Source organism: Thunnus thynnus, chromosome 2 (assembly GCF_963924715.1).
Source record: "Thunnus thynnus chromosome 2, fThuThy2.1, whole genome shotgun sequence".
Taxonomy (NCBI): Eukaryota; Metazoa; Chordata; class Actinopteri; order Scombriformes; family Scombridae; genus Thunnus; species Thunnus thynnus.
The window spans coordinates 1,676,761-1,688,625 of record NC_089518.1 but is presented as its reverse complement, the minus strand read 5'-3'; the positions used below and the strand labels follow the sequence as shown (position 1 = coordinate 1,688,625).

General features: G+C 36.8%; 1 long non-coding RNA gene across 1 annotated transcript; it reads left to right on the top strand.

The window, feature by feature from the left end:
- Positions 1–114: 114 nt before the first annotated feature.
- On the top strand, positions 115–7,340 carry LOC137189984 (uncharacterized). Its single transcript, XR_010929830.1, has 3 exons — positions 115–205; positions 5,987–6,254; positions 7,164–7,340. It is a non-coding gene; the product is annotated as an uncharacterized lncRNA (long non-coding RNA).
- Positions 7,341–11,865: the final 4,525 nt, after the last annotated feature.

Below are 11,865 nucleotides of genomic sequence, written 5' to 3'. Positions count from 1 at the left end.
TGGACTACTGCTGTCCGAGCACTGTTGTCATCTGGAGTACTATTCCCTTGCCTTGACTCTGTCCGCAGCAATATAATGTCTATCTAATATGGCGCCGCGTGGTGTATGTGGTACCGACCTTATCCAGCAGGTAGAGGCCGAGATAACCTGAATACCCGGCACAGACAGGCTGCAAGTAACTTTAAGTTCGGTTTAATGCCATCAGGTAATTTCATTAACTAAATACAGTCACACTATTATACCAAAGCCCTTTCATCACGCACCATTTTATCTTATTCATTGCGGCACTTGTATATTGACGCTATTTAGCCTCTTTAATAGATGTAGCCAAACCCTCGTCATCATCAAATACACAAATAGGCTCAACTCAATCCTATAATTGCACAGTAGAGCATTACAAAAGACCCGGTAATACAATAGCAATGGCAAAAATATAAAAGGACACCAAGGATCAAATAGGCATTTACTTCAATATAAACATTTCTGTTTACATGATATAGTATAAGATGCCACGTTTATTGCGATACAAATAGCTCTATATATATATATATATATATATATATATATATATATATATATATATATATATATATATATATATATATATATATATATATATATATATATATATATATATGTAATGGACATTTCTCCCTATCTCCTACCCCCATTCAGTTGAGTGGAATTTCTTTTGTGGTGATTTAACACGTCTGTTAGTCATCGGGGGCCTCATTTATAACTTGCGTATGCACAAAAACGGGGCTTGAAAGATATGTACATCACTCCCCATGAAAAAGTTGGAAATTATAAAACAAACTTATTTCTCTCATACTCTCAACTCTCAACTGCCTGAAATTGTTGTAAATCTGTCGTGGCCGTGAAGTGCAAATCACAACAGCAAATAGGAAAATACAATAACAAATCAAAAAACACAATGGCATAGGTCTATAGGAAATCACAACAGCAAATCACAAATCAACAGGAAATAGGAAAACATAACTCACAAAACAGCGAAATATATATACCCGAGATATATAGGGAATCATAACAACAATTCACAAAACACAAATAAAACACAACAAATTGCGATTCAAATTAACAAAAGAGAAAACATGACAACAAATCAGAAATCACAACGGCAAAACAGAAACCACAACCACAAAACAGAAAACACAACGGCATTAACTTACATTGGAAAAGGTGGGTACCTGCTCAAGGATCATTGCTAACTGGACTCACGCACTGTCCGTCTTTTTAACAGGAATGAAATGTGCCATATGCCTTCATCTGTTAAACTTGTTTGACAACAGGATAAACAAATGCAATGCATGATACAATGCATTAGTCTGTTTACACCTGGCATTAACATGCGTCTCCACGTGTCGTGAGTGACCACTTGTGATCAGATCTCACTTCTCCACTCTATATGAAAATAAACATGGACATCATTTCCTTTTGCAAAGACCAAATTTGTTGTTGTTTTTAACTGGCGGGAGGATATGGAGTTATATGCAACAATCTCCCCAAAGCTGCATCTCCCCATTGAGAGACGCTGTGCGCATTTAGCCTACGCACAAGGCACAGCAGCATAACTTCATTGATTATTTAAATCTCCGACACACTGACAGCATCGGTCAGGATCTAATGTTAATTAATGTCCTGTGTTCGTCTACACATACAGTAGGTCAGCTGTTACACACACAGTCCAGGTTCATACAGTGAAACTGTTTAAAGTAAGGCAGCCGTCCTCCTGATAAATCCTGAGCTCATTTTGTCGAGCAGCGCAGCAAAACTAAAAAACTGTAGTTATCAATTTAACAGGACAGAGGAAATTATCCAGCAACGTTTAGCTTCTGAAATATTTTTTAGACAGACAAGCGAAAAATGAATGGTTTCATTTCTATTCCAGACGTCAATTAGATGAGGGAAACGGGTTAGTGGAACGGGAAAAGCAGGAAAAAAACGAGAAGTGGATTACATTTTTTAATTCACATGAAAAATGGAAAAACAGAATAATGCATGTCTTTATCCTGTTATCAAATTTGAACACAGCTTTGGACGGAGGGTTCACAGACCAGGAAGCAGCAATGCACTTCTTGTACCTCGTCTGCTTGAAAATTTAGGACGTTAGCTGAGTAGGCGGTCCTTTTGGCCCAGGACACATTGCGTTTAATACTGCTAAAAGGATGTGGCTACATGCGGCCCAGACCACCTTTGCATGTGGTCTCAGTGCGTCCTCAATGTTTCTTTGGTGCGTTCACACCTGTACTTAGAGCTGTCCACTTGTGATCGGCCCGAGACGCATGATAATGCCTGGTGTAAACAGGGCCTATGTGTCATTTAGGCCTCAATTCCTGTTGAATGTAGGCAATACTACATAAGTGAAATATAATTGCAGCAATACATTTAACAGAGGGCAACTGACGTGGATACATATTTTCATGAATAATGGAAATTGCATGTAGGAAAAAACTCTCACCTCCTGTGTCCACTGTGTGGCGCTAGACAACAACCACTAAACATACGTAACTCTGTATATCATGTGTAGACAACACCATTTAAATTTCATGTTAATGATCATGTTTTTCACATACGGCTGATTTCCCTTTGCCAGTAGGTGGTGCTATGACTATGAGTCAATATTGACATGTAGGTGTGTTCATGCCTGGACTATTATCAAACATGGGAAATTTGGGGCACATTGGACAATGTAAAATGGAGTTACAACAACTTCCTGTTTAATGCCCCCAACATGTTTTGGACAAAATTCCCCAGCACACCATGCTAAGGGTGTTCTATGAAATATAAAAAGCTTCCCAATTTAGCATTGCAAATGCCTTAAATTGTAACCTACCAAATTTGAAGTTGCTCGGATTAAATCTCTAGGAGGAGTTTGTTAAAATACAACGCCTGACAATGGCTTCACTTTGCGAAAAAATGCAGTTTATTCAAAATGGCTGACTTCCTGTTGGACTTAGGGTGTGGCTCCAAGAGGTCTTTTTAAGTCTGATGGTACGTCTGCCAACCAAATTTCATAAATCTACGTCAAAATTAAAGCTGGGGGCTTTGACTTTGAAATTTTCTAGGGGGCGCCTTGAGCCATTTTGCCACACCCATGCCCAAGACCCATATCCGATATCAAGTCACACCACTTTTGGTACATGCGCAAAGTTATGTGAGTTTTCGAGCACACCTAGCACCTCAAAAATGCTAAAAGTAGTTAGGGGGCGCTATAAAGCTGATGTGCCATGCCCAAGCCTGATTATGATACTAATCACAATACTTACTAATTCGAACATAGGTACAAAGAAAATTGAAGCACAAAATCAAAAATGGCCGACTTCCAGCTAGGCAAAAAAATTTGAAAAAATATGTATTGTGTCGATAATGATAAGAGCAAGGAACTCACTGTATTTCATGCACATCAAAGAATCTTTGTTCCAAAATCAAAATCAAAAAATCAAAAATCAAATCATTTTGCATTTTAAAAATGAGGGATATTTCTTACAAGTGTGGTGTGCCTTTATTTTTTCAAAGTTTGATTGACAGGTGTGTAGAGACAATAAGTAACTGCAGCTGGAAACAGAAAAATAGTCATATATTTGAATTGAGAGTATGAGCGAACCCACACCTTTTTGAACATTTACTGCTTCCACATAGTTTGAGACACAGACTTTGAACTTTAAATGAGTCACGAGACTTTGACCTACAAATCTTGAATGTACATGTTTTTTCTATCTTTTACTGATTTAGAGATATCAGAGTTTGACTTTTAAAGTCTTTTCTTGCTCTTCCTGTGATTTTATAATGAGTGTGTTTTGCAGAATGTTTCACAGCACTGAGGGAGTGACATCATTAGGAGCAGGTGGAGAGGAGGATTTTAGAGTACACTTCTTGTGAAATCTTCTCATAAGTCTCCCCGTGACTTTGGCCAAATCTTACATTAAAAATTATATTTTAGTAGGAAATTTCATGGCAAATCCATTGATACAGGTTTGAAAGTGGTCAGACTTATAGTTTAGACGTCAGGCGCCTCTGTTTGACACAAAGTTCATGCCTCCCCATTGTTTTACATTGTAAGAGTGATGTGGCACTGCAACTTTGAGGACTTATAAAATCCAAACCGTTTAAGTTATTACAAAGTTTTTAACAACTTTTTTTTAGCATAGTGTCATAAGACATCTATTAAAGTTTGAAGTTGATACCATTAACGCCCTTGGAGGAGATAGCGTTTGTTCGAGGGCCAAAATTGGGGCAAAGTCTTATTTTGAAAGGCTAATTGCGGACTTCCTGTTGGATTTAGGTCAGGGCTGTCATCTATGATTTGTAGGTCTTGATGAGATAAATAATTGAGTTTTGGTTTGATCTCTCTACAACATTCCCACAGGCTGTGGTGGCCATTTTAGTTACATAGGTGGCGCTAGAGAGCACATTTTGGCACTTTGGGGGTTAATTTTACATCTTATCAAATTTTTCACCAGACCTGATGTGTGTGCCAAATTTGGTGAGTTTCTTAGCATGTTTAGGGGGTGAAAATTAGGGTTTAAGTGGCGCAATAATAAAGACAGAAAGAAAGAAAGAAAGAAAGAAAGAAAGAGACAAACAAACAAACACATGAGAAACAATAGGGTCCTAGCCCTGCTCAAAAGCTTCAGGAGTTATCATCGTCAAGGTCTTACACCTTGGCTGACCAAATTTTATGTGTTTTTTGCTAACCTGCTAGGAGTAGTTAGCAAAAGAGTGGCGCTTAAGACTTCCTGTTGCCAGTAGGTGGTGCTATGAATATGACTCAATATGAGCCTGTACTTGCCCTCAGACCTGGACCCTTATCAAGCATGGGACATTTGGAAAAGATCTGATCATGCAGAGTCAAGTAATAACACTTTGTTTGTTCATGGGGAAACATCGAAATTCACTGTGCCACCACAGGAAAGGCGTCCAGTGCTCAGGCCCTAATAAAACTACTTCCTTGAATTCCAATAGGGCCTTCGCACTGTCGGTGCTTGGGCCCTAATAATTCCTTCAGATACAATAGGGCCTTCGCAGATAGGAGTGTGGTTCGATTGAATGTAAAAATGGCTTGCCATAGGAGCAAGTAGGTTTTCTCTGAAGACCGTATATATAGGGTTAATCAGGGCAGTTCTAGACTATGGCTACATAATTTATCAGTCTGCATCAAATACATTACTAAAGAAGTTGGATACAATTCAATGTCAGGCCTTGAGACTCTGCTGTGGTGGCATAAAGACAACCCCAGTTTCAGCAGGTTTCAGCATGGCTAAATTCAGCCAGGATAACTGGAAAATCCCCGTTTAATCCCAGCTATGTAGGTTTTGTGCAGTAGCCCTCTGCTTTTCTCGGGTGTATTGACAAATATTTTGGTGAAATGTTTTCAAAAATTGAATGAAATAGAAAATTTTTGTTTACAGCACAAATTACATTAAGACATGTTATATCACTGCAGACTCACCATTCTGGACACCATTTTGAAATGTGATATGTAGTATCCAAAGAATGTCCAAACTGTTTCCCATTTTTCTTTCTATTTTTTAAACTTCCTGATAAAAATCTGTTAATGATGAAATTTACAAACCTTAGGTGTAGTTAGGTCTTCACATACTTTACCAAATTAGAGGTTTCTTCCATCTAAAAAAGCAATTTTAATAAACTAGTTTTTTATTTTACCTGAATGAATGATTTTTTTTATTATTGTGTCATGCATACAATTATTTATACTTTGAAACTCATACAAATACATACAGCACAAATTTCATTCATATACACTACAATTCCAAACAACAAAAAAAGTCCAAGATAAAAAGCATCTTAAACAACATTCACAATCAAATCATCAGACCTTCAATATCTACAAAAAAATTCTTAAATCCCTCTGTGTTTTAGGATCTTGGTGTTTAATTTTATTTTTAATGTTATTTTTTTCTTTGTTAAGAAGGGTCCTATGTAAATAAAGTCTTCTTGTCCACAGTGGCTGGCAGTGGCTGTTCAATCGGCTCTGCTCTGCTTAACCTCCTGGAGTGTTTAAATTGACTCATAATGCCACCTGCTCAGGACATTTGTGAGAAAATCCTCCGCACAATCAAGAGGGACCTGGATGCAGACAAAATGGTGGACACAGAGGCAGACATCTTGGACCTCCGCCTTCGCAGGAAATCACGTGACCTTAGCAGCGGAAGTTTGTCCTCTACATGTTGTTTTTGCATGAACATCTGCATTGTGCATGTGTGGCAGAAAAGGTGAGAAGGTGGGAAGACTTTACAGCGGTGAGATACAATTGATTAAGGATCTTTTAAAAAGTTTGTTGGCTTTTTTAAGGTTTTATTCAATGTTGTCTGTTAAACTTTAACATGTCAAAGAATCCAGCAAGTACAGGTATAACGATATGGAGAAAATGATTTGAAAATGCAAAGCGGCCCCAATTATTTAACGTTAACGATTTTTATCTTATTGTTGCAGGTGACGCAAGCACTTTTAAAAAATATCTGTGTAAATGAATCCTGAGTTCAAATGAGTTTAAAATGGATGCTGTACTATTGAGTACAAACTAACTAACTTAGAGATTGCAGTGTGTTATCGGATAAAGTCACTTTAATGACACCTCCACAATTTATTTGTTTAACCTCAAGATATGTTATTTATGAAGAAGGGATTTTGCTCAATTCAGCTTATTAATGATATAATTTGCAATTAATTTAATACAGTTTCAGCTGTCAGACTTGCTTCGCTCCCCTGCAGTTGTCTGCAGTGTTTCAGTAAATGATTGTAGTAAATAACGCTGATTAACTGGTTGTAAAAGTCAAAGTAAAGCTATTTTGGTGAATCGCAGAGTAGCCAAATCTCTCGGTAGGCAGAATAGACTAATGACCAAACTGAATGGATGTTTTAAGTCATATTAGACGAGTAATGAATGTTTGTTGCTAATGTATTAAAAATTAAAACTGTTTGGTTTAGCAGCGTTTTCTCAATGAGAGAACAAGCTGTTTCTGGCTAAATTACCTCAACATAGTAGTGACGCCTATTATCACAGATTGCTAATACAACACATGTGTACAGATGATCAATTGGTTTATGGTTTTATTTTAGTTGTTTCTGTCATTTTGACATTAACTGTGTGCTTCTCTTTTCTTTCAATTCTCTGGATTCAGACGCTACACGCTGAACTTCCCCCTTCAGAGTGGTCGGACAGCGACTTCCAGTGGCAGATTGGTGCAACTGCAGCTGCATTTTTTGAATAAAACCAAAACTAGCAGAGAACAAAATCACAATTATATTCGTTTTTATTTCACACTTACTTTGACAATGTAAATGCATGTTCCCCATGAAAATAAAGCCTACAAAGCCCTTTGAATTGAACATTGAATTGATAGAGAGGGAATACAGGATTGTGCACAAATGTCCCTGTTTGATTTTGGTTTCCAGCACAGATTTCATGTCTTTTCCATAAGAGTACCTTGTAGGTTTACTGGGGGCAATTTGACCCCAAACATAAAAGATCTTTATTTTCACGTAATAGCTAGGTTAATTTTGATTTGACGTAGTAGGGGAGACCAGGTATGGTTGTAACATGGGTTAGTTGTAACACTTTCAATTTCTCCAATCAGGAACAAGTTACAAATCACCTGAGTCACTCTGCACATGCTCAATTTAGTACTTGTTCAAAATATGAGGAAGTAGCGCCCTGTGGCAGAAACAGCCCATTTTAGAGAGAAAAACTAATTTTGAAGTAAGAAAGTTTTTTTTTTTTACTTCATTTATTTTGTAGATAAACTCATCAAATTTAAATCATGTTAATTATGTGTCTGTGTAGATATCTTTCATGCAAGTTGTTAGTGCTAATGTTTTAGTTGTTAGCTGTAAGGTAAACTAGTTCATGGCTACAAGAGTCTGGGTTAGTTGTAACAACATGTGAAAAAATGTTGCAACCTACCCCAAGCAAAACATTTCATTATATTTATATGTTTACCTTGAATTGCCTAGGTCCTAAAAGAGAAAGACTGACGGGCGGGTACCTCTCAACATTTACAAGAGAGCATCAAAATATGTAAAAGAGCGGGGAAAGCTAAGATTGGGTTTGGTGTATGACATGTAGTCTGTGGGCCCACAAAGCCTGCACTCCAGGAGTGCCATACATTTGTCACCACTGTGATTCTGACAGTGACTAACATACTTGACACACACAGATACACTCACACACATTTGCACATTTGTTTTCAGTTTTATTATTATGTTCAAATGTTAGTGTGACACACAAACACACAAACACACACACACACACACACACACAAACACATCCCAATTATGTTAAAGAGTCATTTAAGTGTTGAATAAAAAGTAAATATAATAATAATAATAATTATAATAATAATAATAATAATAATAATAATAATAATAATATGTAAATATCTTAAGTTTTTGTCATAATCCTTATTTCATAGTGTTACATTTCACCCCAGGGTATGTTACAACTAACCCAGACTATGGGGGGGTCAGTTGTAAAATTTCACTCCTTGTGTTTGAAACTAAACCAAGCATTTTCTGTTTGTGTTGCATAGATAAAAGCTACACCATTTAATAGCAGACACATGTCACTAGTTTACATCATATTTTGAATGCAGTGGTTTAAAAGAGCTCCAAGCTACAGACAGAAATGTCAAAAATGTTACAACCATCCCTGGTCTCCCCTAAAAGTGCTGAGGGTCACTGTCTTTCATCAGTGGCTCACACGGTCTTCGAGTTAGGCATACTCTATTTACACTGTTTAATACATTTTTTATAAGAAATTGTTTAATAAATTAATTTAAACATTACATAAAACATTTAAAAGATTTGGCACCTTTTTAAAGACTTAATTGACTTTATATTTTTAAAATCCCATTTTTAAAATCTGTACTAATTGCAAACTTTCTAATTTGAAATACTGTATAAAGCCTTTAAGCTTTCAAATATATTTCTAATGAATAAATTTTGTATATTTTTTTTAAATCCATGTGCTACTTCACTGGGGGGAAAATATCATAATAAGAAGACAAGCTTCCGCTGCTAACTTGATTTCCTGTCAACTGCGGAGGTCCAATATGTCTGCCTCTGTGTCTGCCATTTTGTCTGCAGTTAGGTATTCTTGGCACAATCATGGTGGAAAGATTTTGCCAAAAGTCACATATTTTTTTGTCTTTGTAGAATATATTTTTTTGTTCTTGTAAGACATGCCATGTTTTTTTCTTTTTTGCAAAACAAAATGCATTTGTTGATGTCACTTGTCTGCCCTGGCAAGTGAGCAAGTGGTAACAGGAAAAAAGGTATGGCTATCGCCCTCGGGTTGGGCTAGTTTTGTTTTTTTCTTAATTTTTTTTTTTTGTTTGTTTTCTTTGTTTTATTGTCAGCCTTACTGCTTGGTCCCAGATATAGCCCACAAAAACAGTGACTGTGTGTTATTTCAGGTAGCGTCCATACGTTTGCAGCTCACAGACAGTTTATATTTGATGAAAGAGTAATCTATATGTGGATAAATTACATAGCAACTGCTCAATAATAAAATCTATTGTTGTTTGCTTTTGTGTAATAAATTATACACATCCATTATACTCCAAAGCTGTCTTCCAGCTTGAAAATCAGATACTCCAAATATTGTTCTTCTCAAAACTCTATTAAAACCACATACTGTAAACTCATCTCTCAAGACAGCAATAAGAAAAACAACACAGCATCAAATTATCAATTCACACTGCAATCATAGTGTGGTGTAATGCCGATTTCTTGGTGAGTAGCCTTCTCCAATCACTCTAGGCGTGGGCTACAGTTTCTCTTTGGAAAGCCTCTTTAACCAACAACATCAACACGGCAGGGCAGTACACCCAAATTTAGAATTCACAGTGGATTTCTCACTCTATCAGTACCAATACATTCATGATCAGCACGATACTCTCTTACTATTACACAAATGTCTCCTGGGTAAAAAATGGCAGGTAGGAACTAAAATTACTTTGTCATGGTGGTGACCAGGCACTTCTAGCATTGTGCTGGGCAAACTATTATCTACATTAAAACACACATTAGCATTTCTGTAAGTCACAGTTGTCTTGTTGACATTGTCTAAATGTGTTGATGTTTGTTTTGTTTGCTCTTGTTGTTATGTGTGTGTATGTTTACTGTTGTGTGCACCCAAGTGGGTAGCTCCTGGTCTGAAAAGTGAAGACAATGCATAAGTTCTTTAAACCCTTATTCTTTCTAATGGCCAGCAGTGGGCGACTCCACTGGTTCCAATTATATGGAGTTCTATGAGACCAATTTCTCAAACACTAGTTTCAAGTCTTCTTCAATACATCATGGTGTTCATTTTGTAAATCATTGTCCCATTTAGAGTAAAATAAACAATAAAGCAGGGTATGCTTTAGGGTGTGGCTACCTTGTGATTGTCAAGTCGCTACCACGGTGAAAACGTTGATCATGTAACGTAACCATGGTATAACCCCAGATTCACAGAGTATAGGTGTAGCTGCCACTATTTCACAGCGTGTTTTCAATTAATGAAAGTTAATTGTAACATTTTAGTTGTCTAAAATAGTCTTGTTCAGCACTTGGGTGTACTAAAAGACCCTCTAAGGAGCCGGCTGTTCAGTTTTTCCGGTAAGTACATTTTGTTTTAATGGTTTTAAGCCTGCTGAAAATTAGCATTAGCATTATCACAGTTAATCATAGACTGTAAATGCACCGTGCTAATTGGTACTATAATCAAGCTAGAAGCTAGTGCTAGGGTCTGCTCCACCCTCTCACCTAAATATGGCCAATTCTGGCTCAGAAAATCAAAGATGGGGACAGTCAAATCCAAGACGGCGACAGTATATGAGTTAGGAAAAATATTTACAAAAAAGGAAACTGGAAATTTTTCCTATAGATGCTACAGGCCAGGTTTTCAAGCTGGTAGAGATTAATGAGTTACGAGTAAACAAAATCATCAGCTCCTTTAAAAGCTCCAAAAGTAGAGATGCTTTCCAATTTGACACCATGTTAGTCAAATCACACAAAGATATTTTAACTCCCACTATTGCTCATTTAATTAACTTGTCTTTTAAGCACAGCTCCTTTCCTGATGACTGGAAATGTGCCATTGCCGCGCCTATTATTAAATCTGGAGACCGCCTTGAAGCCAGTAACTACAGACCAATAAGTATACTGCAAGTACTCTCATAGGTTGCTGAGAAAGTTGTCATTAAACAACTGACAACATTTCTTAATACGAGCAATTTTGGTCTACATTGTATGCAATTTGGCTTTAGAGCAAATCATTCCACTGAAACTGCTACCTTGAACTTAATAGAGCAAATTAAATCAAGACTTGACAAAGGAGAAGTAGTTGGAGCTGTATTTTTAGATCTGCGTAAAGCATTCGACACAGTCAATCATGATGTTTTGATATCGAAACTCTCTAACTTTAACTTCTCATCTAGAGCACTGGCATGGATGTCTTCATGTTTATCTAATAAATATGTGTTAAAGTTGGTGACACACTGTCCAGTAACATGAAGTGCACAATGAGTGTTCCACAAGGGTCAGTGTTAGGTCCCCTATTATTTAGCCTATATATTAATGATCTCCCTCAACAGTTTCATGATGTAGAACTACAAATGTATGCAGATGACACTGTTGTGTACATACATGCAAAAACAGCTGAGTTAACTGCTGCTAAGCTAACAATTGCATTGGAAAGGATCACACATTGGTTTGATCAATCATGTCTGAGTCTAAATGCAAACAAGACAAAAGGTATGTTTTCTCTAAAACTATGGTACATCTGTTGTATCACATTGTTGCAGAAAAATGTACCAGAGCAAAAAACTCTCTTTTGAAAAT